General features: G+C 35.4%; 1 protein-coding gene and 1 pseudogene across 6 annotated transcripts in view; both read left to right on the top strand.

Moving 5' to 3' along the window:
* Positions 1–26,572, top strand: part of CALCRL (calcitonin receptor like receptor) — a 90,097-nt gene that overhangs the window by 21,338 nt on the left and 42,187 nt on the right. The window lies entirely within an intron of this gene.
* LOC118985998 (uncharacterized) lies at positions 20,437–20,512 on the top strand (annotated as a pseudogene).

Genomic DNA, 26,572 nt, shown 5'->3' on the forward strand with positions numbered 1-26,572 from the left:
AAGGAGTTTCATTTTTAGTTTGAGGAAATTTCAAATTGTTCTCCATGGTGGCTGCACCAGTCTGTATTCCCACCAACAGTGTACTAGGGTCCCTTTTCTCCACAACCTTGCCAGCACTTGTTTGTTGATTTGGTCATGATGGCCATTCTGACCTGTGTGAAATGGTATCTCATTGCGGTTTTAATTTGCATCTCTCTGGTGGCTAGTGATGCTGAGCATCTTTTCATATGTCTTTGGGCTCTCTGTATGTCCCTCCTTGGAGAAGAGTCTGTTCAGGTTCCTTTGCCTATTTTTTAATTGGGTTGTTTGTCTTCCTAGAGTGGAGACCTGTGTGAACTCCTTCTTTCTAAATCTCTAAAATGAGCAGTTTATACTGTAACACTTCTCAGATCCATTCAAGCTCTCTGAGATTCTGGACCTCTGACTATAACTACACTGAATTAAAGATAGGAGCTAGAGGCCCTGGCTGGTGTAGCTCAGTGGATTGAGCATGGGCCTGTGAACCAGAAGATCGTGGTTCAATTCCCAGTCAGGGTACATGCTTGGGTTGCAGGCCAGTTTCCGGCAGGAGCCAGTTCCCTGCAGGGGATGCATGAGAAACAACCATACATTAATGTTTCCTTCCTCTCTTCTTCCCTTCCCCTCCAAAGATAAATAAATAAAATATTTTTTTTAAAAGATAGGAGCTAGAAATAATATGTCATCCAAAGTTCTTTGTAAGAAATGTGATTTGCAATACTTTAATTTTCTAACTTAAAATATTTGTATTGCTTATTTACATAATTATTCAGTAGACTGGAACTTGACAAATGAATAAGGGGTGGGTAAGAAAAATAAATAAGGAGAATATCTCTGGCTAAATTGAATTTTGAAAGTAGAATGATTTCAAGGTATCACTAAATTTTAATAATCTTACTGAAAATTCTTTCTGACTCTAAGATATTAAAATATTAATCCAAGTTGCAAATAATTTAATAAGTCAATTTTTGCATTCAAATCATAATCCAACTAAAACTGAATCTCAGATATAATTTTTTCCAAAATTGATGGACAATATTCATTAAATTATTTATTTTTTCTATAATTGATTAGAAACTTAGGTACAGTGTTACATTTACTAAATTTTATTAACACAATGAGTTTGCATGCTGGTGTTCATTTGTTTCTTTTTGGTTAAGCTTTGGAATTATCGATTGCCATGACTGCATTACATTAATAAATTATTTGGTGGACAATTAAGCATCTTTATACATTTTAGGTTTTGCATCTATTAGTAAAAATATGTCTTTATTTACTAAAAATTATTTTATGTCTATAAATATCTATTGAATGTGAAGCAAAGGAACTAGATCTATATATATCATGTGGAAGTCAGCTGTTGGTTCTGCCTGTAAGCAAATAAATGCAAGGCTTTGCAAGTAATAAATGGGTTGGAAAATATCAAAAGGGCTCCTTTTCTGTTTTAAGGACAATAAATTATCAGGATGCTAAGAAAGGTCCTTTGCAACTGGGGTACATATGTAATGACTTATATGTGGGATGTGTTTCTATTAACAAGCAGCTTATATTTATTTTTGATCAAGTTTTTTTTATATTGAAGAACATTATACATTTGCTAAAGCATAAGAGCATAAAGCATTAGATGTGGGAAAACTACATAGTATTTTGCCAAGATGCACTGACCTAGAAAATAAGCAATTAGTTGAACACAGACTATTTATCTTAAAACTAGTTTTTAATCATATTGCAAAAGCTTGTTCAGTGGGATAGACCCATACTTATGATTAAGAATCAGCCAGAGTCTGTTACATTCCAAATGAAATAGCCAATTAGATGTAGATTTCCTGTGTAGCAAAACTCTATTTAAATAACAAAACAAAACACTGCTCTGCTCCCTTTCACAAAAAAAAACAACCCTTGTGTCACTTAGATATTTTATTATTATCTCCCATCCTATCTCCTAGGCCTTCGTTAAGCAAGCTATCAAAGCAAATTAGTTCTTTTTTAAGGAATACATCAGTTTTGACAAAATCTTTCAAAAATATGCAGAGCGTAGCATGAATGTGACCAAGTGAAATTATCAATCAGGCTAAGCCACAATTCACTTATCCCTACAAGAGTTATAAATCTGCTTATTCTTAACTTCCAGCCAGCCCTTCCTAAACTGTCCATATTTGTGTCTTTCTGAGATTATCTAATTTCCTGCCTATGTTTTCCATTAGTCACACTGTACTTATAAATGGCTAGATGGGGAGCCTTTCCACCTTGTGGCTTGTAGCAGTAGTATATTGAGTCCTGCCAATATACTTAAAAATAAGTTACTCACATATCTACTAGTTATTTTTTAAAAATGCAAATACATTTACACTCATTGATTCCCGTGAAAGTGAGCAAATGTCTACCTAAACAAGTGGAGAAGGGACTAGGACTTAAGAAGAAAGAAAGTATGTGGCGAATGAGGAAAGCATGGTCATTTACTGTATTTTACAGGAAACTCCTGCTGTAGCTAAAGGTTCTTTGCTCACTGAGACTGCTGGAGGTAAAGACAGAGGAAAACCCAACACTCATACCTGTAGCTTTAAAATGCTGAATCTAAAACATTCCTGCAGATGATAAACAAACCCTGGATTTAAAGGAAACTAAAGCTGTGATTCAATAAGCCTGCCAAGTAAGACTGTCAACAATTAGTTAACTCAAGCAAGAATGGACCCACTCTTGTTGCTCGGGCTTTTACATGACTCCCAAACCTCCAGATGAAAATTCAACACTTCTGATATATGTTTTGTTTACATGACACCAAAGATCAACTTAAATAAAAATAAGAGAAATTTGTGTGACTAATAAATATCAACTCTCATTGTAAACAATTACCTCACTGGGCATATTCATACTTTTTAAAACAAATTTGGCTATTGTTAATTAAACTTTAGATAGAAAGTACCAATACATGAAGAAAAAATGGTGGCCATGCTGAATTTATTATTTTTTATTATCTCACTCATAAACTTGTTTTTCACATTTACAGTATAAGTAGTAACACTTATCTTCAAATCATTTGGTATTCCATTTTATAAAGCATGCTAATCTTAATTACTTATTTCCTGAAAAAGTTTATTATTCCCTCTTTACTCTCAATTTTTCTGAAGCCTTTGGACATTCAATAAAGCATCCAGGAAACAGCACCATCCCACATAATCTGCCGTATTGCTGGAAAATGTAGTGATACACACCTACAAGCAAGTCACAAAATGCTTTAGAAAAATTTTTCCATTGTAAGAGTAAGATTTCTGAATCATAGCAGACCTTAGAATTTGTCCTTAGATCCACACCATAAAAATATTTCTCTACAATATCCTATGAAGGTAGGTGTTATGTTTTCTTCACAGGAGAAAATATTATTGAATGGTTTGGTTTTATAACATCTCAGATTCTACATGACATATGGTAGAAAATTATATATGATTACAAACATACATATAGGGTGGACAAAAGTAGGTTTACAATTGTGAGTACACAAAATGGTTCAGTATTATATTATTATGTATTAATTATTGCATTATTTTCTGCGCAAACAACTGTAAACCTCATTTTACCCCACCCTGTATATACATACATGCATACATACATACATGTACTTTGAAGTACATGTTCTTGATTTAAAACACATTCTGAGAAAAAAAAATCCATGCAATAAGAATAAAGAGAAAGAAGTATGCTTGTTCACAAAAATGTATTAAATTAAAAAAATGAGACTATGTTTTTGGCTCACAATTTGTAGTGGCTGGTTTTGGAAAGGACTATATCTTTGTAGTCAGAATGATTCTTCTATTACATTCTGTTATTGTTGTTTTTAACTGTCTTGATGGTCAAATTTGTCTTTGAAAATTTTTAGTAGTAAATTGGGAAGAGCAATTTTTTCTCTTATAAGTGCTTTCTAAATATGTAAAGTGAGTTCTAATTTCAGTTCTCTCTCTTACAACTCTATAACTTAGAACTCTTTGGTAACATTTCTGAGCATAAAGCTTTAAAAAGACCTCTGTTTCATCTTCTAATAGATTAACTTTATAGTTGGTCCAAAGGCTGTAGGTTATTATTAAGCTAATATATTAACTTTATAACTTTGTAGAACTAGAAGATCCTTATTATAATTTTTTATACAACCCCTACATTTAAAAAAAACTGGAGAAGCAGGCCAATCAAAAGATGGCTAAAAGAAACAAAAAGTTTCTGTTCAAAGTCTTGGCTTGACTATTGTATAAATGGCCACAAACCACCTAATCATGATTCTTAGAAGTTATCTAAAAGCAGTTTTCTATTTTTTCCATAAATTTACTTCCCCCCCTACATTCTTCTGGATATTTTCTTATCTGTTAAACTTAGAACTTCATAAAATATTCTCTAATATTTGCTCTAATATCCTCACTATTATTAGAAAGATTTGTTAAATCTTTCATTATGCTCTCAAAAACTAGTAATATATTATTAAATCTAAACTTCAAGAAACCACCCTATTTTGAATCCATGTCCAATCCAGTGTCCATTGAATTTGTCAAGTTCTGAGAGCAAATAATATGCCGATGTATTATTTTAAATTTCAGGAGAGCGGTTGTGACAACATCTCTCATACAGTTTCAGTGCAACCCCTGTTCAAATAAGCAGTGTGATTGATATTCCCATTGAAAAATATTCCTCTGTCAAATGTCCTGAAACTGCTCTCCAAATCCAGACGCGATGAGGGGCTAGTCAATTAACAGAGAGCACACAAATGCGCTTAGAGACTGTGGGGCACTCTACTTCAGGTTTCTCAATGGCCATTTTGTTGTATTTTTCTCTTTTTAGGTAGCAAGTTGGACCCAGTTAGCAACAAGACCTTAAGAAACTGATTGAAATTAATTGCACAAGTTTTTATATTGAAAGAGGATTGAGGAAAAAAATATATCCTATTACACAAGATGAACCCAGACTCATTAGCACAAACCAAATACTGGTGAGATAGCAAAAAAGCCAAAGCGCAGATTCTGTTCATTAAGTGTAACTCTATAGTCATTGATTTTTTTAATCAGTAATTTTTAAATCCACCTCAACCATTTGTAAATACATTTTTTTTCAAAACATACTAATTTTAATTGAAATCTCTGTGATAAAGAATGTCTGACCACTTGTGGATATAATTGTGTGTGGGTGCCTCATCGCTGTTTCACAGGATTTTGCATCCCTAGGGCAAGTTCTCAGAAACAGCTTAGGGTCACCGCAAGGGATCCGAGTTAGGGGACACGTTTCTAGTCTCTCCGCTCCTTCTGACCAGTTGCATGAAGGTTGTCAAAACATTTCACTTCTCTGGTTCTGAGTGCTCTCATCTGTAAGAAAAGGTTTTGTTACCAAGATGACTTTGTTTATAGCGCGAACAAATAATGTTTAAACAAAATAAGTAAAAAAAGAATATAATTGGTTTTCATCAAATAAAAACTAGTATTACTATTTTCAATGAACCATTATTAGGTTCCTCGGACTTTAATTGCTCTAAACAGCGTAAGTTAAGATTTGGGTCTTGACATTCTGTTTTGAATCATTTCAAGTGGTGTGTGTTTCGCAAGTGGTGTTTGTACATGCAAAAGAAATATGGGTACTTACTGTGTGTATAATTAATTTCAAGAGGAAATACTATTTAAAATTGTTTTCTAGAATACATTCTCCTAAACCATCAACTGGTCACACACGTGTGATTTATCCAAGAAAACCCTACTACACGTAATCTTCTAAAGACCATGCCGTAGACTGTTTTATTCTAAAAGGAGATACTATTGAGTCAGAAAGATCTCAAGTCTTATGTGATTACTGAGAAAATGAACAGTTTGAAAGCAAAAGCTGCACAGTGCATTGTTTTCCTGAAGCATACTTTATTTGTTATGCTTTTAATATAAAGGAAACCAAATTGAATATAAAAGAACAATGAGGATTATTTATTTCCACATCTTCTCTCTAGGATCTATCATGGTGGTGGGCTCACAATGAATAGGCAAATGCTCCCCAAACATTGGCCTTTCAGTGATGGTTTTGCTTCATCTAAACTTCAAAATATTACTGTTAAGGACTTACAGCCAGTGACTATCTGGGGGAGTGAAATACTCTGGGTCCAGAGGGATTTCTGGTTAGGAGCGTATATGTTTTAGAAGTCAGAGAGTCTCAGGTTGTAGTCCTAGCTTTCTCACTCCATTAATTAGAGGACTTCAAGTTTTAGGTTCCTTATCTGAATACATAGAGGGGAGAGTGTAATAATTCATTACCTTAGAATTGAAAGTGATAGCGTGCTCGTGTGCTCACACTGCCTGCGGCTGTGCCTAGAACACAGTAAACACTCAATAAATGGTAGCTGCTACTGTTTCAATTATTCTTTAATTCTTATATCAATTGTTATAAAAATACCAATTAAACCTTGATTTATGATAATTTATACTATTTTTGATATTTTGGTAATAGTTTTCTGAGTGCTATCTCAATGAATTGGGGGCAATTTCTACTCTCTTTTTATTAGTTACTGGAAACAGGATGGGACGCTCAGTCCAAACAGTGCCCCTTTTCCCCATTTCCCACTAGCCTCTACCTACATCTATATGCTTGAAATAATGTGCAAAGACACTTTGATGCTGAAGAAGGAAATAAGAGGTTGTTTGGTCTGAGGGCTCTAACCTATGATGATGGGGACATAAATTCAGAGGGTGACATGGTGCCTATACTTGACTGGTCCTTTGAACTGGTCTGAAGTATCTAGGGAGCTGAAGATGGAGGAGATATTTTCATGACAGAATTAGTAAACTCTGGCCAGGAACTGTGCTGTCTTGGGGACCAGGGGACAATACAGCAGAGGGAAAGTTAAAGGCCACTTTCTACCAATTCTGCACTTACTACAGGACACTAATACCCGATAGTTGAAGACTTCGAGAGGATCAAGAGATAGTGTTTTTCTGGTATAATTATTGAGATGAAGTAGTAAGAAATGGCAAAAGTAAAGTCACTTCCAGAGACTCTACAGGCAGAGGGCATACCCGAAAGAGGTCAGAGTGCTAGGGGAAGAGTGCTGTGAATTGGTCTTACAGAAGAGACTAGCTTATGAAGCATCTGTTTAGGGATTTCAAGGGCAAATTGGGACTGGAAAGGATGCTGGAGGTCCCAGGTACTAAGATGCAGATAAAGTCAGGAATCTGTGGACTATTGATAATATGATGACTTGGCAGCCAGAAGCTTCTGGGACCTAAGTAGATTTCAGGCACAGGAATAAATATGGAAGAGTTTATTTAGATAAGATTAAGATAAATATTTAAATAGTGTAGAACCAAGAGTGGGTTTCAGATTTTTGAATTTGTGAAAATAGTAGGTGAAGTATGAGATTGCCTAGCTGATTTGAAGTGGCTGGTGCTTTCATATGAGTCGTCTGGCAATACCAAAGTATGTGATGTTTCCAATAAAGTTATTTTCAGATGGGAAAAAAATGAATATAGCTACTTTCACATGAGAGGTCTTGCTGATGATTTATATAATCCTAAGGATTAATCTATTCCTTATTAGTTCTAAAGGCAACCTGTACATTCCTGTAAATAGACACTCACAGATAACCTTTACTGAGTTCAGAGGAAATTCTCCTGTAGCCTCGAAGCCCTTAACTCAAAACTTTCTCAAAACCCATGCAGAGCACTCTGATATGTTGTCTACTTAAAAATAAACTCCTAAACATGTACTGTTACTGTATGGATGTGCAAATAACCCAAGACGAGTTATTAGACATTTTCTTTCTGAGCACTAGTTTTAGCTCACACGTCTACTCTCCGATACCCCTTACACGTACATCTCAGAATTCTTTTCCTTTACACTCAAGGTACCGTTCAAGCATCTATATTCATGAAATGTAAATTCCTATTATCTCCTCTCAAGTTTAGACTCCCAATGAAGTTGTATACGACCCTTGAATATTTATTTTCCTTTTGGCAGTATTTGACAAGAATTCATAATAAATTTCAATGTGCTATTTTAGCAGGTTTTGTTTGTTCTGCCCGGAGCTATACCATAGCTATAGGCGAGCACCTGAAACCCAGCAAAGGCATCACGCTATGCAAGGTCTGTCCAGAAAGAGTCCAGCCATTGTTAGTATAATGAGAACGGGTTGCTCAACATCAGTGTAACCTGGCAGCCCAAGAGAGAGGACTGGAGTGTGCATGTGTGGACAATGACAATTTCACTGTACCGGTCAGTGAGGGTGGTAGACACTGCTAAGTGTGGTACTGTGTGGCTGTCACATTCCAAATGACAGCAAGTAAAGCAATAAATCTGCATCAGATTTTGCATTGAGCTGGAACATTCCTCCATGGAAACTATTCAGATGATTCAGAAGGCTGCAGCCATGGGCAACTGGTGATTGGCAGCTTCGTCACAACGTGTTCTCTCCTAAATCACATATCATGTGGAGTTTTCTTGAGAAAGATCAAATTACCCCAGTGATTTATGACCCCTACAGCCTAGATTTGGCACCATGCAACGCCTGGCTTTCCCCAAAACTAAAATCGCCTTTGAAAGGGAAGAGATTTCAGACCATCAGTGAAATTCAGGAAAATACAACAGGGCACCTGATGGTGATTGTGGGAACTGTGTGAGGTCCTGAGGTGCCTCCTTTGAAGGGGACTGAGGCATCATTGTCCTGTGTACAATGTTCCTTGTATCTTGTATTTTCAATAAATGTCTCTGGTTTTCATATTAGATGGCTGGATACCTTCTGGGTAGAACTAGTGTAATGATCTTCACCATAGGACAGCTGCCTCTCCCTATTGGTTCATTTCTTTTCTTTAAAAAGTTTTTCAAAGGAAGAAGAAATATATTAATACTTCAGTCTATCAGAGCTAAACTTCCAACTAGTTTCATTATAATGTTATTTTTGCACTTAGAAAAAACAGTAGTTCAATAAATAAGAGAATTTTCCAAGATAGATTATGAATATTATGTCATAATATCATGAAAGAACTTGGATTTCTTCCAGAACTAGTTTATTAAATAATATGCTTAAACAAAATGACTGATGCAAAAAACCAGATACCTCTGCCCTATATTCTGTAACTGGAAAAACTATGGTCTTTCAAAAATATGAAATATTAACAGAGTTGATTTTAACTTCAATTACCACATGAAAATGATTTTTAATGTTCTTATTCTGAAAGCTGTCTTAGAAATGTTAGCATCTGTTTCATCTAATAGATTTTGGAGTAATTTCTAACAGAAATATATTGTTTGATGTGACAGTGGCAACTAAGTTTCCATGATTAGTGGGACAAGCAAAGATTAAGTTGACATATGAGCCAGTTTCTGCTTCCAAAAGGATTATCATATGATTCCAGAACTAATATTTATAGCATTTGTAAACTGTGTTATTTAATGGCTTAGTATTATACTATTCATCTTCATAATGCCTTAGGCAGGTATCATAGATTTATATCTCTAATTTTAAAAATCTAAGGAAGGCCTTTAGTTCAGTTAAATCTAACCTCACATACAGTAAATATCTTCTTTAGTTAATATAAATTGCTCTTTTATAAATTAAAATATATTTCTTTGTTCTACTTTTTAATAAATCAAATGGTCTATTTATTATTAGAATGTGTTTAAAGTAAAATAATTTTCACAATACTATTTATAAAATTTTGGGAACTTTTTCTCCAGGTTTTGCTGGTCAAGTTCCAGTGGAACTGGAAGTCACTGGTCTTGACTCCAGGTCAAGTTCTAAAAACTGATTGAACCCAACTGTACTAGTCTGCTGGGGCAAAATATGGAAATATAATGGACTGGGTGGCTTAAACAATGTAACTAAGATTTCTGAAGGCTGGAAGTCCATGATCAAGGTTGTGGCAGGTCTGGTTTTTCTCGAGGCTTCTCTTCCTCGCTTGCAGGTGTATCAATTGTCTTCACCTGGCCTTTTCTCTGTGTGTTAGTGCTCCTGGTGTCTCTTCCTCTTCTCATAATGACACCAATTATATTGCATTAGGGACCCACATTTATAACCTTGTTTAACTTCACCTCCTTGAATGACCTATCTCCAAATACAGTCACATTGTGCTTAGGGCTTCAGCGTATGTGTTTGGAGAGGAAATAAGTTAATCTATAATGCCAACAGTTTCATAAAAAGTATTTCAAAGAAGATGGAGTTGAAATAAGTAAGAGTAATTTGAAAAAAATTAAGTTATCACAGTAATAACTGAGTTAATTTCCTTAAGTGAAAATAATCATCCATATCTTTGATATGTCATTAATCCCCAAATTTAAATCATGTAAGAGTATCTTACCTATCAGCCCTTGGGTAAGAATTTTCAGCCAAATATTTTATGAACAATTCATACTTAAAAACCTTTTCATGGCTTAATGTGGAATTGATGTCAGAAATAGTACTAGTTCCTGTCACAGACACTATTAGACACAATTGTTTATAAATATTTTTCTATATCAGTAAGTATATTTTCAAAACTCTAGTTTCCCCCACATTCTCCAGAAAGCTTTATTTATCTTTCTCTTGTACTTCACTATTTTTCAAGAATGCCCTTTTTAAAAAACAAGTGTGTTTATTTTATTTTGTCTGCTGATCATGATCTGAAAATACATTTATTGCCAATAGACACATTTTGAGAACTGGCCTTGGCTGTTCTCACTGACCTCTAGGATTTCATCTAAATCCCTTTTCGTGTCATCAGTTCAAAGGCAAATATATAAGTATAGTTTTTAACCGAAGCCCCAATGTTTAGGAACTACATGCGTATGCATTTGTCTAGTTTCCTGCGTGTGGAATTGTCTCGTATCCTTTATCCCATAGTCTGTCATCTGGAGCGCTCACTCACGCTCTGGCCAGTAGAATGCACAACCCCTTCTCCAGGAACTGCAGCGCATGGCTACTGCAGCTATTGCTTCATGATTCCTTCCCCAGCGTCTATTCCTGAGTCAATCAGTTAATCAAAAAATAAACAAAATGGTTTTCTTTCTTTCTGGGAAATAAATTTCCTGGATGAAGCACAAAAAGATTGAACACAGTTTTTTTGCTGCCTTAAAACAAAAACAAAAACACATTGACTAATCAAAGATGTTAATGAGGTTGGAATGATGCGTGTGTCGACTTTCTGTCTGTTGGGTAGGCACTGGTTGTTCCCAAGTCCAGCTCTACAGTGATTGGTATGACTCCACAGGCCTGGGAAAAATCTGCCTTAAATGTCAGTGTTTCCGTGGGATTTTCTTTGACTTCTGTGTATTCGGTGTGTAGTTGCCATAAAGATAGCATGTAAGTGCATAGTTGCCAGTGGGATGCCATTTTTAGCCAAGATTCACCTATGTACTTTGAGTTTAGGCATTACTTATTCTACTGTAATAAAAGAAAGATAGTGTTTTCAATCTATTACAGGTTTAGCCACTAATAGCTATGACCTCTCTTATTACAAAGTGGATTTTAAATGAATTCATTATGATTAGACGTGGCCTACATTAATATGTGAGCATTAAAATGTGTTTATCTTTTTAGAACTTGATTACTTAAAGTTACTGTTATATTTAAAAATGAATCATTGTTGACTGACATCAAAGAATTCAAAAACATCCTTGAACAAAAGTGCCAATTGACTTTCTTGGGCAACTACAGTGATATAACTTTCGCGTACTCACACCCTAATAAAACATAATTAAAAAGAGAACTCTCTTTCCATAAGTAAAATTTTCACATACACAAAATATTTTCTGTGATGATGTCCCAGCTTAGATATGGCACTTTCCAATTCTCCTGCTGGGTGAGAGTTGATGATATTCAATATGAAATATTGAATTTGCATTATTGTAACCAAACACAGGTCCAGCTGCTTGCTGCTTCGAAACCCAAGACTGGAGAAGCAGGTGCTGATGTAAAGGAAAGTGCTTATTAGTGTGCCAGAAAATGTTCTTAGCTCACTGCATACTAATTTTTATGCAATATGGCAGCTCTAAATATGATAGAATTATTCTCATTTTATGTAGATATCAAGATAAGAGGGATAAAATAATTGCCTGAAGTATATAGCTACATAGATAATATCACTTTAAATCAGACACAATCAGCAACTAACTCCATAAAAATAACCTTTCTCACTTCTCCCGAGATACAAATGTAAGAAAAGCCACACTAGGTTTCCTTCTGTTTTTATTTTTTGCTTTGTTTTGCTTTGTTTTTTCCTGAGACATAAATCACAGTTTGTTTGTTTGTTTGCATTTATTTGCCTTGGTGCTGTCAAGAAGGGAGTTAGAGCGTCAATAAAGAAAAGTATTTCAAGGTCAGACTGATAATACTTACTTTGGAGAGTATTTCTATCACAATTACTGAAGGGAAGAATAATTTTCTTTATTTGCTAGACACTTAGTCTGTTCTAAACCTACTTTTGTCCTTTTGGTATGTGAATAACAATGTCTTAAGTAATATTATAGTCCTATAACATTCTTTTGCTTTCCTCATTTGGGAAGGGGAAGATAAAATTTAATTAACTGGCAAAAATATGATAAAACATTATGATAAAAATAAGACAGAAAACATTGACCTTATATAAAATTTTAAAATATAACAGCTGAAAATAATCACATGTAATAATATATCATGTTAGGGGGAACAACATAAATGTTTGAATCTACTTGAAACTTGAAATTGAGATGTAAATATCATGTTCATTCGATGTTCATGCTTTTTTCCTCTGTCTTTGTTACTTTTTTACCCATGTTACTTCCCCTACGTGGGGTAAGGACTGTTCTCTCTCTACCTCTCTCCTGCCTCCTCCACCTCATCCCCCTCTTTCCCTCTTCCTCCTCATTCCCTCTCCCTTCCACCTCCACCACACAGACGTTTAAATCACAGTATTAACTCCTTTTTAAAATTTTTTAAATTTAATTCTTATTCAAGTACAGTTTCTGTTTTATATTCCCTGCCCTGCCCCCGCAGTGCTCCCCATCTCCCTCCCATCTCCGCCCCCCACCTTAGTTATTGTCCATGTGTCCTTTATACTTATTCATGTGAGTCCCTCCCCTTTTCCCCTGTGATTCTCTCCCCTCTCCCCTCTGGCCCCTGTCAGCCTGTTCCGTATTTGAGTGTCAATGGTTATATTTTGCTTGCTTGTTTGTTTTGTTGTTTAGATTCCTGTTAAAGGTGAGATCATATGGTATTTGTCTTTCACCACCTGGCTTATTTCGCTCAACATAATGCTTTCTAGTTCCATCCATGATGTTGCAAAATAAATCACAGTATTAACTCCTTTATTGGTGCAAAAGAAAATCCTTATTCTCTGCTAAGATTATTTCCTAAATCAAAACAAACTTAAAAAGCTGATTTAATGGATAGAGGGGAAAGACGTGAATGTTATAAACCTTTTTCTAGGGCTTTCAGAGCTATTAGCCATCACTATTTGGTAAACAGTTAAAGGCATTCCCAGGTGGAACATTCCTTTATGGAAGAGCCCGAAATCCTGGGAGAAAACTGAGAGGGGGAAGGGAAAAAGGGAAGAAAAAAAACTTCGGACTTTTAACCGAGATTAATTGTAAACATTTTATGTGCCCTGAATTAATTTATTTGTGCTCTCTTTAAAATGTACTTGCTACTTAATTTTTAGGGAAAAGCAAATTCTATATTCCATGAAATGTTCTTTGAATTACTAACTGTATAAGAGCATGGAGGAAGAGAAAATGAAAAACAATGTTAAAGAAAACACTATTTATGTATCTTACTTTTTCCTTGGTTTAGCATTCTTTAGCCATCACTGAAGTATAATCATTTTGAATAATTAAATTACTTAATTTGTTTTGCTAAAATTTTGTTGGTAGCTTTGTCACAGGAAAGAACTCGGGATCCTTGGTCCAGCCTGTAGTGTGTGGGTTCTTGAATTTGTGCAGGAAAGATTTCACAACTTGAGCCAGGTGATTTTGAGAGTACATTTGTTGATGTTGGGGACAGCCGTAAAGGAAGGACTTAGAGCGGAAGAAGCAACAGGAGAGAGCCTAGGTAATACTCCACTTTGGTTCTCTCGAAACATTATAGGAAAGAAGTGAGGGGAGGTGGGGCTGGTGTTAGCTCACTGAAAAGTCAGAGAAAAGGAGGCCTTGGAGACAGGTTCGGGCACTAAGCCCGGGACCATCTGCCGCTGCCCACTGCTCCCCTGGTTCTAAGTGTCATGAGGGCCGAAGGGCCCAAGTTAAGTCTTGCAAAGACAGGACTTAGACCCCTCATAAAGCATCATCAACAGTATTGGACAAAATAGTTCTACTTCTTTCAAAACTCTGGTCTTCTTACATCTGATGTCTAATGCTGCCGACTCCAACAATCCTTCCCGGAACAGGAAATAAATTAGGAACACCCGTCCTTCTGCCTTCCATTTATATCTCTTTCATTTATAAGTGCATAGCCACGTACAATCTCCACAAAATCAGATCAAACCATACCTTTTCTGAAACGCTTATTAGTCACTCATTTTAAGTATCAACCACAGCATTACAACCAATGCTTAGTTACAAAGATCATAGGTATAAACAAATAAACAAGGAATGTTAGTTTCCCCAATAGGTACATACTTTTCTCTTTTTTACCAACAGACATCCTCTGCAGAGGCAGAATCCTCCTAAACTCCTAAGTTTTTCTTCATAACAAACATATTTAACACAGAATTTATGTTTGAATTGTGAATCGAACATTCTGTACATGTAGCAGTGAAACAACTTATTCCCATGTTTTAAAAAATACATTTTCTTATAAATAAATTTTGTAAAATAGCTAAATCAAAATATATGCAATTTTACAATATAAAAAATTACTTTAGACCTTATCTTTTTTTTCTCTTTCTTTTTTTTCATTCTTTTTTCCCCCCTGGAATGGTGGTGGAGGGGTCCAGAATCAAGTTTTAACGATACAAAATGACCTGAGAAAGCCCCGCTGCTTCACAGCCCCATATTGGGGATGTTTTATATTAAAAGTCAACTTTATGTTTTAAAACATAAGTAATAATTTTATTAATAACAGGAACTGAATTATTTTGTTTTAATTGTTCTGTAATGTTTGTGTTATGTATGCTTTAATTATGTTGGAGAACAAAATAAGCTTAGCTGGTATCTGCTGCAGGCTCTCTTTCCTCCTCAAACCATTTACATTTTATCTCCAACTAATACCCCCTGCTGTTTCCAGATACTGGATCTGATACTTTTTTCTCACTGATTTTCTCACTGCAGAAAATAATTAAGCAAATAAAAGCCAACAGTTTATTATGCAAACACAGAAGTCTTCCTTGTATGTGTTCACAAAGCATAGAAAGCCTCACCGTCTTAATAACGTCCTGGGCAATCTAGAGGAAAGCAGAGATAGACTCAAGCACTGGGATTTATTTTATTACCATATAGGCAAGTTGGTGGTATTAAGTAAAGGGCAAAGTAATTTTGATGAGATGAATGATTTTGGAGACAAAGTCCGTAGTTACAGAAAGCTGAGGGAGTTGGCATTGTTAAATAGTCACATATAATTTTACTCAAAAGAAAACTGTACTTGAACAATAATTAAATAAAAAAAGATTCATGCCTTGTAAAAAAAATCCTTAAATTAATTGTTCATTCAGATGGTACATGAAATTTATAAGAAGAACAACATGGTTACTTAGTTACTCGATCAATAGGTTATTGCTATATGCCCAACATTTTTTTAGTTGATAAAATAAAGGTTTTAAATGGAAAAAAAGTACACATTTTGTCCCTGGGACCAACTTAAATAAACCAAGCCATTCCCTTTCTGCTGGAAGGGAGAAAGAGACCACTTCTCTTAACCACCTTCCCGACAGTGGTAGGTTATATTGGTTATGACATTTAACCCCCACAATATATTTAAAATGGAGTATCGTTCTCCTCTGAGAGCTACAAGAAACGCATGTAAATGTTGCAAGTTAGGGTTCTGCGTCCAATCTCAGTAAACATGGCAGCTAGCATCCAAACTATCCACACAAAAACCTGCCTTCTCTGCTCTGCATCTTGCTTTCTATTGTTTTCCTGTCTTTTTTTTCCTTCCCAATACAAGTCCTCTACTGTAATTTTTTAATTGCTTTAATCTGCTGCCAAGAGCGGCATACTGTTCAGAGAGATGTATTAACTCCCGCCCCAGAAAGCCACATGCAACTTTTCTAGCCATAACCTCCACTACAGTGTCTATCACATCAGACTGTGTTTATCTTTTGGTTACTTTCATCTTCTTTTTCCCCCTGAGACTGCTATTGTTAGTGCTGCTCAGAGGAGACTTTTGATGAGGAAACACTTAATGAACAGACACACCTAGTACTGCAGCCCAAGTTCTAGTCTGAGAAACATGCTCCAGCAATGCATGAGATTTGTTTTGAAGTGATCAGAAGAGATAGCAGGATGCTGTGATTCTTTTGCTCAAAAAGAAAGCAAACTTACTGCTTTCGCAAAAAAAAAAAAATCAACTTATTAGTTACCTAAGAACAATTACATATTTTTTAGATTATTTAACTTAAAAAAGGGCATGTTCTGCAGTGATATTCTTCTCTTTATTAGGAGAAAATTCTATTTTAGTGAACAGGTTTTTCAGATTTAAAGTGGTGATGTTTTGGAAAGTGCTTCTTTGTTTCCTTGGGGTATTTTGCATTTTCCTGAAAATGCACTGTCTTAAGGATCAGCGAAAGAGGGGACAATTAGGTTAGCAAAATGTTTTACTGTTGTAATTAAGGCCTATCACACATGTCACATGTGACAGGGCATTTTTTTTTTCTTTAACACATCCTGGTCCAGCTAAGGCTGAGATTCAGAAAAAGTGCTTGGCACAACTGTTTAGCAGGAAAGAAAGCTATTTTAAAAGTCTTTTGGGAACATGTTTGTGAAACAGGAAAAAACATACATTTCAGTTGATAACAGCTCTCCATAAAGGCTAGACTCACTGAGATGGATTTGCCCTCTTTTTTCACAGGGAACGTGTTGTTCTTGAGCAGTAGTTCTCACTTAAACACAGCTTAACTCAGTAAGGCCATCTTCCTGTGCAGCTTCTTTCACACTGGAAAATCTATTTTTACATTGCAGTCCAGACTTAGTCACAGGAATAAATAATTAGAAATAAGCCAAGTTTGGATTGCACAAAATTAAAGCAGTGTGTAGAATGCATCATAGGACTGTGTGCCTAGCAAATGTTTCAAGTCACATATCTAGGTTTCTGTTCATTAATTTCCCAGAGAATCTCAAGTTCCTCTCAGGACTGCACCTTTACCATCACCCACGCGAGCCTTGATCATTCCTGTTTCCAATTCCTTGCCCCTAGAAAACTCTACCTCTGTCTTCTATCAACACACATTCTTATTACTTTTAATTCCTCAAATACTGATGTTTTGAATTGTCTTCTAATCAATTTATACACATATCTCTTAGAATACACTGTGTACTCCCTTCCCGTTATGACTGTTTCTAGACAAAATGTCACCATTTACTGTCCTACTCTGTGATGATGGATGGGAACTTTCCCTTTCAAGGCCCTCTCTTACTGATTTCCAGAGCTACTCAGGGGTGTCCAACCCTCTGGAGTCTGTGAGCCACACTGGAAGAAGAGTGGTCTTGTGCCACACGTTAAATACATTGCAACACGGAATCCCCCCCCAAAATCTCATAATGTTTTAAGTAAATTTACAATTTTGTGTTGGGCCACGTTCACAGCCATCCTGGGCTGCATGCAGCTGCGGACCACAGGTTGGGCACCCCTGAGAGACAAACACTCCCAGACACTTTCTTCTGGAAATGTTTATCTGTACTCAGGTATGTTTCCACCCCCCTTTTCTTCTGCTGTATCCTCTATGTTAGTGATTAGAACCTACCCAGATGCTCACATTAGAATTTGGGGAATTTGTTTCGGTTTCCTATACTAAGTTCTCATATCCTCATAGATTAAATATTTCTAACATTTTTGAGGGTTTTTAAAATAATTTTTTAAGATTTTATTTATTTATCTTATAGAGGGGAAGGGAAGGAGAGAGGGAGAGAAATATCAATGTATGGTTGCCTCTGGTGTGTCCCCTGTGGGAACTGGCCTGTAACCCAGGCATGTGCCCTGACTGGGAATCAAAGGGCAATCATCTGGTTCGCAGGCCTGCACTCTATCCACTGAGCTACACCCGCCAGGGCAACATTTTTGAGTTTCAAATATCCCTCTCTATCTCCATTATTTTTGTTCTTAGTTCCAGGTTCCAGGTTTTATAATTATTTTCTAGCCTCACTCAGAAGTTTCTGCAATATTTCAATTTGTCTCTCTATCATTGCCCTCATTGTTGCCATCTGTGAGTTAATCATTCCATTTCTAAAATGAAAATCTTGTCATAGTGCTCTACTATTTTATCCCCTTACAGTTTTTATTCTTTTTTTTTTCTGGCAACCATGTTAGCACATATTGGAAGGCACATCATGCTCTCTCAGGATGGCGCCCATGCATGCACTACTGATGCATCAGGTCACCCTGACTGAGTCTAGAGTCAGCTCCAACGCTGCTCCGTAGAGCAGTCCTGCCTGCACCACCAGTAAATCAGAGTAGGCATTCTAGGTGCAAACTTCCAGCATAGAGCATTAAGTCAAAACTCCTCAAAAGGACAGAAGAGAACACCTTTAACATGATTCCCTGTGTTCCTGGAAGGCTCCACCTCTTATGTTCCTGTATTTTTCCATTGCCTAGCACTTTCAAATTACTGATTTTCTTTTTGAAACTCTATTTAAATCTCCTATTCTCTCTCCACATGCATGTACACACACACAAATACTTCTCTCATGTAAACTGCATCATTGTTTATGATCAGTCAGGCACTAAAATTATTTATTCACTACTTATAATACTTTATCATTCATATTTCTACATGTCTGTCTCCCCCTTATCAGGGTTTGATTATACCTGAAAGCAGAAATAATAGCATTTCTGGATCCAGGGTACTTAATGTAGCTTTGGAATATATTAGGTTTTAAATAAATATGCTTAAAATTTAATTAATCAATTAATTACAAATACTAAGATAAAATTATGTTTAATGACTATAAGAAATAGAAGTCCTATAAAGAAACAAATTTCAAAAAAAGAAAAAAACTTCAATATTATCAACATTCTGTTTGCTTCTTTATAAAAATATTGGAAAGTAGAGTTAATTTTATATAAAATGTGCATTTACTTAAGACATACACACTGATTTCTCTTTCTTTGCTTTTTCCTTCCTCCCTTACTTCTCTCCTTCCCTCTCTCCCTTTCTCCGTCCTTTCCTCCTTTCCTTCCTTCATTATTTTTTCTTTCCACCTTTCCTTCATTTTATTTTATCTAGTAATAACTCCATACAAAGGAAATAGTTGGAATACAGTATTTACAACCCTGGTAAATTTCTAAGAATAAACTAAAGTTCAATAATTTCTCTTCCCTTTCTTGATAGTATTTCCATATTGTTTTTATTGTTTTATTGTTATTGCTTTTAACAACACAATTAAAATATGTCACAGATGGAGTAAAATGTCTACTTTTTGCATATAGTTGTCAATTTTACACTTCTATAAAAAAGTGAAATGAAAGACTGTAGAAATGTAAAAAAAGGAGGAAAAGGGAAAAAGAAGAAATCACTGGTAGGAGCAAAGAGATTCTATTTAATCCTAGGGGAAATTTTCTATACCACTATACCTTTTGCCTCAACTATATATAATAGTAATTTTTATAAACTAAAATTTATTTTTCAAAGGAAAATATTTTAGTATTAATTAAAAAGTAGGTTCTGAGATCAATTATCAGTGGAAATGTTCTTTTTCTTACAAATCAAACATCTCAGGTGTGTGAAATAGCTACTTCTTTGTTGTTATGGAATGTGAAATAATGCATCCCGTTGAGGAACGATTCAGAGTTCACATCCGTGGGGTGCTCCTTAAGCTATGTAGGTTTTTGGTCACTCTGTTTTGTTTTACAATGAGAACATTATTTGCCTGTTGACAAAGGAGAGAGAGAAAACTACATGTTCCTCTCAGCAGAAACCTTCCCTTAGACACACGTACATTTTTTTGGCATTACCTTAAGGAAAACAACTTTATCAAAATATAAACCACATACCATATAGTCCACCAATTTACAGTGTACAATTTCATGGTTTTAGTATGATCACAGGGTTGTGCAAGTATCATTACAACCTAATTTTAGGACATTTTATCACCCTAAAAAGGACCCCTGAACCCATTAGTACTATCCCTCAGCCCAAAGCAACTATTCATATGGTCTCTGTCTCTAAAGATTTGTCTTTTCTGAACATTTAATAAATGGGATCATAAAACATGTGTCTTTTGTGACTGGCTTCTTTTACTTAAAATAATGTTTACAAGATTTATTTGTGTTGTAGCATGTACTAGTACTCCTTTCTTTTAATTGACAGATAATACAAGACTATACTTTCAGGGATCATTTCTATAGTTCATTAATTGACAGATAATACTTTATTGTGTAGGTATACTACATTTTGTTTATCCGTTCATCAGTTGAGGGGTATTTAAGTTGTTCCCACTCCTGTGGGAACATATGAAAGTGTGCTCAGCATCACTAGCCATCAAAGACGTGCAAATTAAAACCACAACGAGGTACCACTTCACACTAGTCAGAATGGCCATCATTAACAAATCAAAAAACAACAAGTGCTGGCAAGGTTGTGGAGAAAAGGGACCCTAGTGCACTGTTGGTGGGAATGCAGACTGGTGCAGCCACTGTGGAAAACAGCATGGAATTTCCTCAAAAAACTAAACGTGGAACTGCCTTTTGATTGAGCAATTCCACTGCTGGGGCTACAACCCTAACAATCCCACATCACTAATTCGAAAGAACCTATGCACCCCAATGTTGATAGCAGTGTTATTTACAGCAGCCAAGTGGTGGAAACAGCCTAAGTGCCCATCAGTAAATAAGTGGATTAAAAAACTGTGGTACGTTTACACAATGGAATACTAGGTAGCAGAAAGAAAGAAGGAGTTCCTACCCTTCACATCATCCTAGATGGAACTGGACAACATTATGCTAAGTGAAATAAGCCAGGTGGTAAAAGACAAACACTAGCTGATCTCACCTTTAAGTGGAACCTAATCAACAAAACAAATGAGCAAGCCAAATATAGCCAGAAACATTGAAATAATGAACAAACAATAAACAAAGGGAAGAAGAGAGGTGGGTAATGGGGGGAAAGAAAGGGAAAGGTCACCAAGGAACATGTGTAAAGGATCCATAGACAAAGACAACAGTGGGGGAGGATTTAATGTGGAAGGTGTAGTGTGGGTAGGACAGGAGAGAGTAATGGGGCAAAAACTGGGACAACTGTAATTGAATAACAATTAAAAAACTAAAGATAAATAAATAAAAATAAAAATAATGCTATTAACAGTCGTGTATGAGTGTTTGTTTGGCTATGTGTTTTTATTTCTCTTGGGCATATACCTAGAAATGAAATTGCTGGGCCATATAGTAACACTATGTTTAACATTTTGAAGAACTGTTAATCTATTTTCTAAGCAGGTGTACTATTTTAGATTCCTGCCAGCAAGATATAAGAGTTATAATTTTACCACAGCCTTTTCTATACTAATTATTGTCTATCTTTTTTATTGTAACTATCTTACCAGGTATGAAGTACTCTCTGGAAGTTACCTTCCAGAGTCACTGTCTCTAAAAAAATAAAATTAAAAATAAGTAAATAAAATTAGAATTGGGAAGTTTAATAACTTGATTTTAATTGGATTAGCATATTATAGTCTTTAAGATGTGGCTCTTTAATTATAATGTATTCAAACAGTGTGTTTAGTTTATATAAACTCAGTACTAAGAAATGTGCAATTATACTAACTTGATTGATACTTAATGTCATTTGTTTTGCTTGATATTCTCATAACTGACTTAAATGACAATAAAAAATCATATTATTTCTGTAGAAGATGAAAAACCCAAGATGAGTATGACCACCACCTTGAAATAAAGGTTAATTTCATTTACAGTGCTATTAAAATTGTGGCAAATGGATTAAAACAAGCATAAGCTTACTTATATATCTAATTATTTTAATGATATAATAATAATGATAATAATAATATGTAACATTTACTGAGGTCTAAAAGTTTATGCATATTATTTCATTTAGCCTTGTGCGTTAGGGTCTATTTTGCAATTGAAAAACTATTTTTGCAACAGAGGTAGCTTAACTTGCAAGTATGATACTGAGTTAGTTTAAAAATCAGTAAGTCTAACTCATATTTATAACCAGTTGCAAATACTGCCTCTACTTGCAATTGGCATCACACATCGTCCCTTTATTATACTAATTGTCAAATTTCAGTTAGTTGTTACTTTATTTATTTCAATATCTGTTTGGAAAAAGGAAAAATGTATCATTAATCAGTGCTACAATATTTATAATTATGGTCCCCTTACATGTAGAATTAATAGTTATAATTAAAGTCAGGCATCTTCAAAAAACAAAAACTTTGTGGAAATTTTTGTCATAGTTTTAAGTTGACCTTTTAAAATTAACTATTAGATTTATCCTTTTAAATTTTCCTCTTTATTGAATTTATTGGGGTTAACAAAATTATTACACTGGGGTTAACACTGGTTAACAAAATTATATAGGTTTCAAGTGAACAATTCTACAGCACATCACCTGTACACTGTATTGTGTGTTCACCCCACCAAGTCAAGTGTCCATCCATGGCCCTTTATCCCTCCTGCGCCCTTCTCCACCTCCTCCACCCGACCCCAGCAATCACCATGCCGTTATCCATGTCCATGAGTTGTTCTCTTTATTTCTTCTTTTTTCCTCAATGCCTCCACTGTCCCCACCCAGGACCCCCTCCCCCCCAACAGCTGTCAGTCCACTCTTTCCCTATGAGTCTGTCTCTATTTGACTTACTAGTTCATTTTGTTCACTAGATATACTTTTATATGATAGGTCATCTGTGGGGTTTTGATGACTGAAATTTAATAATTTTTCTTTCTATTTTATTATTTATTTTATTGAGTGTATGCATTGTTGAATCATTTCTTCACATGCCCTGTAATTTCTAGCACTCTATTATTTTTAAATTTTTAGCTAGCTCATTTTCTGTTACATGCAAAAGAGATATAAAGCCAATGTAGCCAAAATTCAAAAATTGTTACTTTCCAATCCCCGGAGCATTAGGGTTACTCCAGTGATGATGGCAATAAATTTAGGTTGGTTTATATGAACTGATCAGTTTCCAGTCTGAGAAGCCTGCCAAGGAGGCTTATGAAGATTATTTGCTTTTCCAATTTTACTTTTCAGCAGTGGAGAATAGAGAACTACACTTTCCCCAAATGCTCTTTCGTAAGTGAGAATAGCTCTAAGAAAAGGCAGTACGGAAAGAGGTGGAATTAAGATATAATTTTTTGGCCACGATACAATTTTCCTGAACTCCTCTCCTGAATTTGCTATACTCCTGAATATGACAAAAGCAAAATCATCTAGCCAAATGGTCCACTTTTCACTGTCTTAGGTTCAAGTGCAGTAAGAGACCTTGGGAAAGTCTTTCTGAGCCAGAAAAAATAGTGTCAGGAATTACATGGTTTCAAGGATATTGTAGACTTGGGGTACTTTGAACAAAACTGTTTCTTTATACTAACCATTTTTTTCTTTACATAAAATTTTGAACCTCTACTCAAGATTTAAATATAGCTTATCCTACCCTTGTTTTACAAATGAAATACCTGGGAAGGCATGTAACTTGTTCAAGCTCATTGCATGAGCTTGAATACCTGAGGCTCAGGACCAACTTCCTGTTAAATGTTGGTAAGATGATGAATGATTCCTATAAACTGCATTTAAAATAATGCACAAAGTCCCTAAACTCAGCATAACGTTACTGCTCTCCAACTTGAGAAATATTTTCATTGAGGGCAGAAATCTTAACATATAGTCTCTTCTATATCCCTATATAACTAGATGAAAGTAGATGTTCAATAAATTGGAAAAGGGGACTAAATGAGTTTCTAGAAGTATTTCTTAATATAAAGTGCATTTTGAAGTGCTTGAAAGTAAGACAGTTTGTGTGGTTTTTATTTTGGTGCATTATCAGAATGGCAAATTTGAATTGTCAAACTATTTATTAATGTAATATATATATGAATAGCACATTACTGAGAGCATGAATTAATAGAAGAAGAATATAAATATGTTTGATGAATAAAAGTGAAATATAATGCAAAAATTGGATGATTAGGCAAAATAAGTAAATAAGAAAAATAAAAATCTATTCTCTACTTTTTCAACCTTAATTATCTGAATAAATGACTCAATTCTCTGAGTCAATGTGATATGGGGAAAAGCACCCCAGGTCTAGGGTCAGAGAGTCTGAGTTTTAAGCATCTGTGTGCCTTGGCCAAGTCACTAAAATATGTATGCTGGACTTCCTTGCTTGAAATAAGAATTTCTTATATCTATCATGAGTCTTCTATTCATGTTCTTTGGCTTGCCCCTTCCCCTTCTTTCCCTTGTTATCCACCGCACCCCCGCTTTTTAGTCACTGTCAGTTCTTCATTTCCATGTCTCTGTTTCTGTTTTGTTTGTTTGTTTATTGTATTGATTAGGTTCCAATTATAGGTGAGATCAAATGGTATTTGTCTTTTACCAACTGGCTTATTTCACTTAGCATAATACTCTCCAGTTCCATCTGTGCTGTCACAAAGGATAGGAGTTCCCTTTTCTTTTCGCTGTGTAAATGTACCACAGTTTTTTGGTCCATTCATTTACTGATGGGCACTTAGGCTGTTTCCAGCACTTGGCTATTGTAAATTGTGCTGCTGTGAACATTGGGATGCATAGGTTCTTTTGAATTGGTGATTCAGAATTCACAGTGTATAACCCCAGCAGTGCAATTGCCAGGTCAATTCCATGTTTGTTTTTTGAGGAAATCCCATACTGTTTTCCACAGTGGCTGCAGTAGTCCACATTCCCACCAACAATGTACTAGGGTTCCCTTTTCTCCACAACCTTGTCAGCACTTGTTTGTTGATTTGTTAATGATGGCCATTCTGACCAGTGTGAAGTGGTACCTCGTTGTAGTTTTAATTTGCATTTGTCTAATGGCTATTGATGTTGAGCATCCTTCCATATGTCTCTGAGCTCTCTGTATGTCCTCCTTGCAGTAGTGCCTGTTCAAGTCCTTTGTCCATTTTTAATTGGTTTATTTGTCTTCCTGGAGTGGAGTCATGTGAGTTCTTTATATATTTTGAAAATCAAACCTTTGTCCAAATTATCATTGGCAATTATATTCTCCCACAGAGTTGGTTCCTTTTTCATTTTGTTGATGTTTTCTTTAGCTGTGCAGAACCTTTTTACTTGATGTTCTCCCATTTTTATTTTCTTTACAACCCTTTGCCCCAGAAGACATATCAGTGAAAATATTGCAGCATGGGGCATATGAAATTTTCCTGCCTATGTTTTCCTCTAGGACTTTTGTGGTGTCACAACTTATAGTTAAGCCTTTTATCCATCTTGAGTTTATTTTTGTGTATGGTGTAAGTTCATGGTTGAGTTCCATTATTTTTCATGTACTTGTCCAGATGTCCCAGTACCATTTGTTGAAGAGGCTGTTTTTACTCCATTTGATGTTCTTGCCCCCTTTATCAAATATTAATTGACCATATTGACATGGGTTTATTCCTGGGTTTTCTATTCTGTTTCGTTGGTCTATGTGTCTGTTCTTATACCAGTACCAGGCTATTTTGATCACAGTGGCCTTGTAATATAGTTTTATTATCAGGTATTGTGATCCCTCTTACTTTGTTCTTCTCAAAATTGCTAAAAATGTAATTTTTGATTCGGTAAGGATTTTTATTAGTTTTGTATTACAGCTATAACAAATTGCCAAAAATTTAGTAGCTTAATACAACACACATTTGCTATCTCAGACTTCTGCAGGTCAGAAGCCCTATGAGCTTGTCTAGTTTTCAGATCTCATGAGGCCCAAACCAGGGTGTTGGCAGAGCTGTGTTCTTTTCTAGAGACCTGGGAGGGAAGCCTCACCCAGACTCACTGAGAGTGCTGACCAAATTCACACCTTTGTGGTTGTATATCTGAAATCCCCATTTCCCTGCTGGCTATTAGCTGGAGAGCCACCTTTATCTCCTATCTTATCATTGGGCCCCAGTCCAGATGAACGAAATCTAAATTTCTCCAGTAGAATCCAGGCAATGATCTTTCTTCAACTTCATTAAATACATTATGTACATAATATCCTTAAAAAGGGTATACCTTTCTGTATACCCTCTGTATGCCCCCACTCTGCTAGGGTTATGAGTCATGAGATGGATATGATGCATGTCCAATTCTTACTGTGCTCACTCAATCACAACATTACTTGATACACTGTTAAATAGATATTTGACTAACTTGCTATGGTAGTTTTAAGACATTAGTTGTGCCTATAAACATTGCAGAATATTTTGCCTGTATTATACTTGATAGTTTTTTTTTAAAATTATGGCTAGTACTTAGAGACAGAGGAATATAACTATGGCCAGGTT

This window comes from Sturnira hondurensis, unplaced genomic scaffold, assembly GCF_014824575.4.
Source record: "Sturnira hondurensis isolate 20B ecotype Veracruz unplaced genomic scaffold, ASM1482457v3 Scaffold0004136, whole genome shotgun sequence".
In the NCBI taxonomy this organism is placed as follows: Eukaryota; Metazoa; Chordata; class Mammalia; order Chiroptera; family Phyllostomidae; genus Sturnira; species Sturnira hondurensis.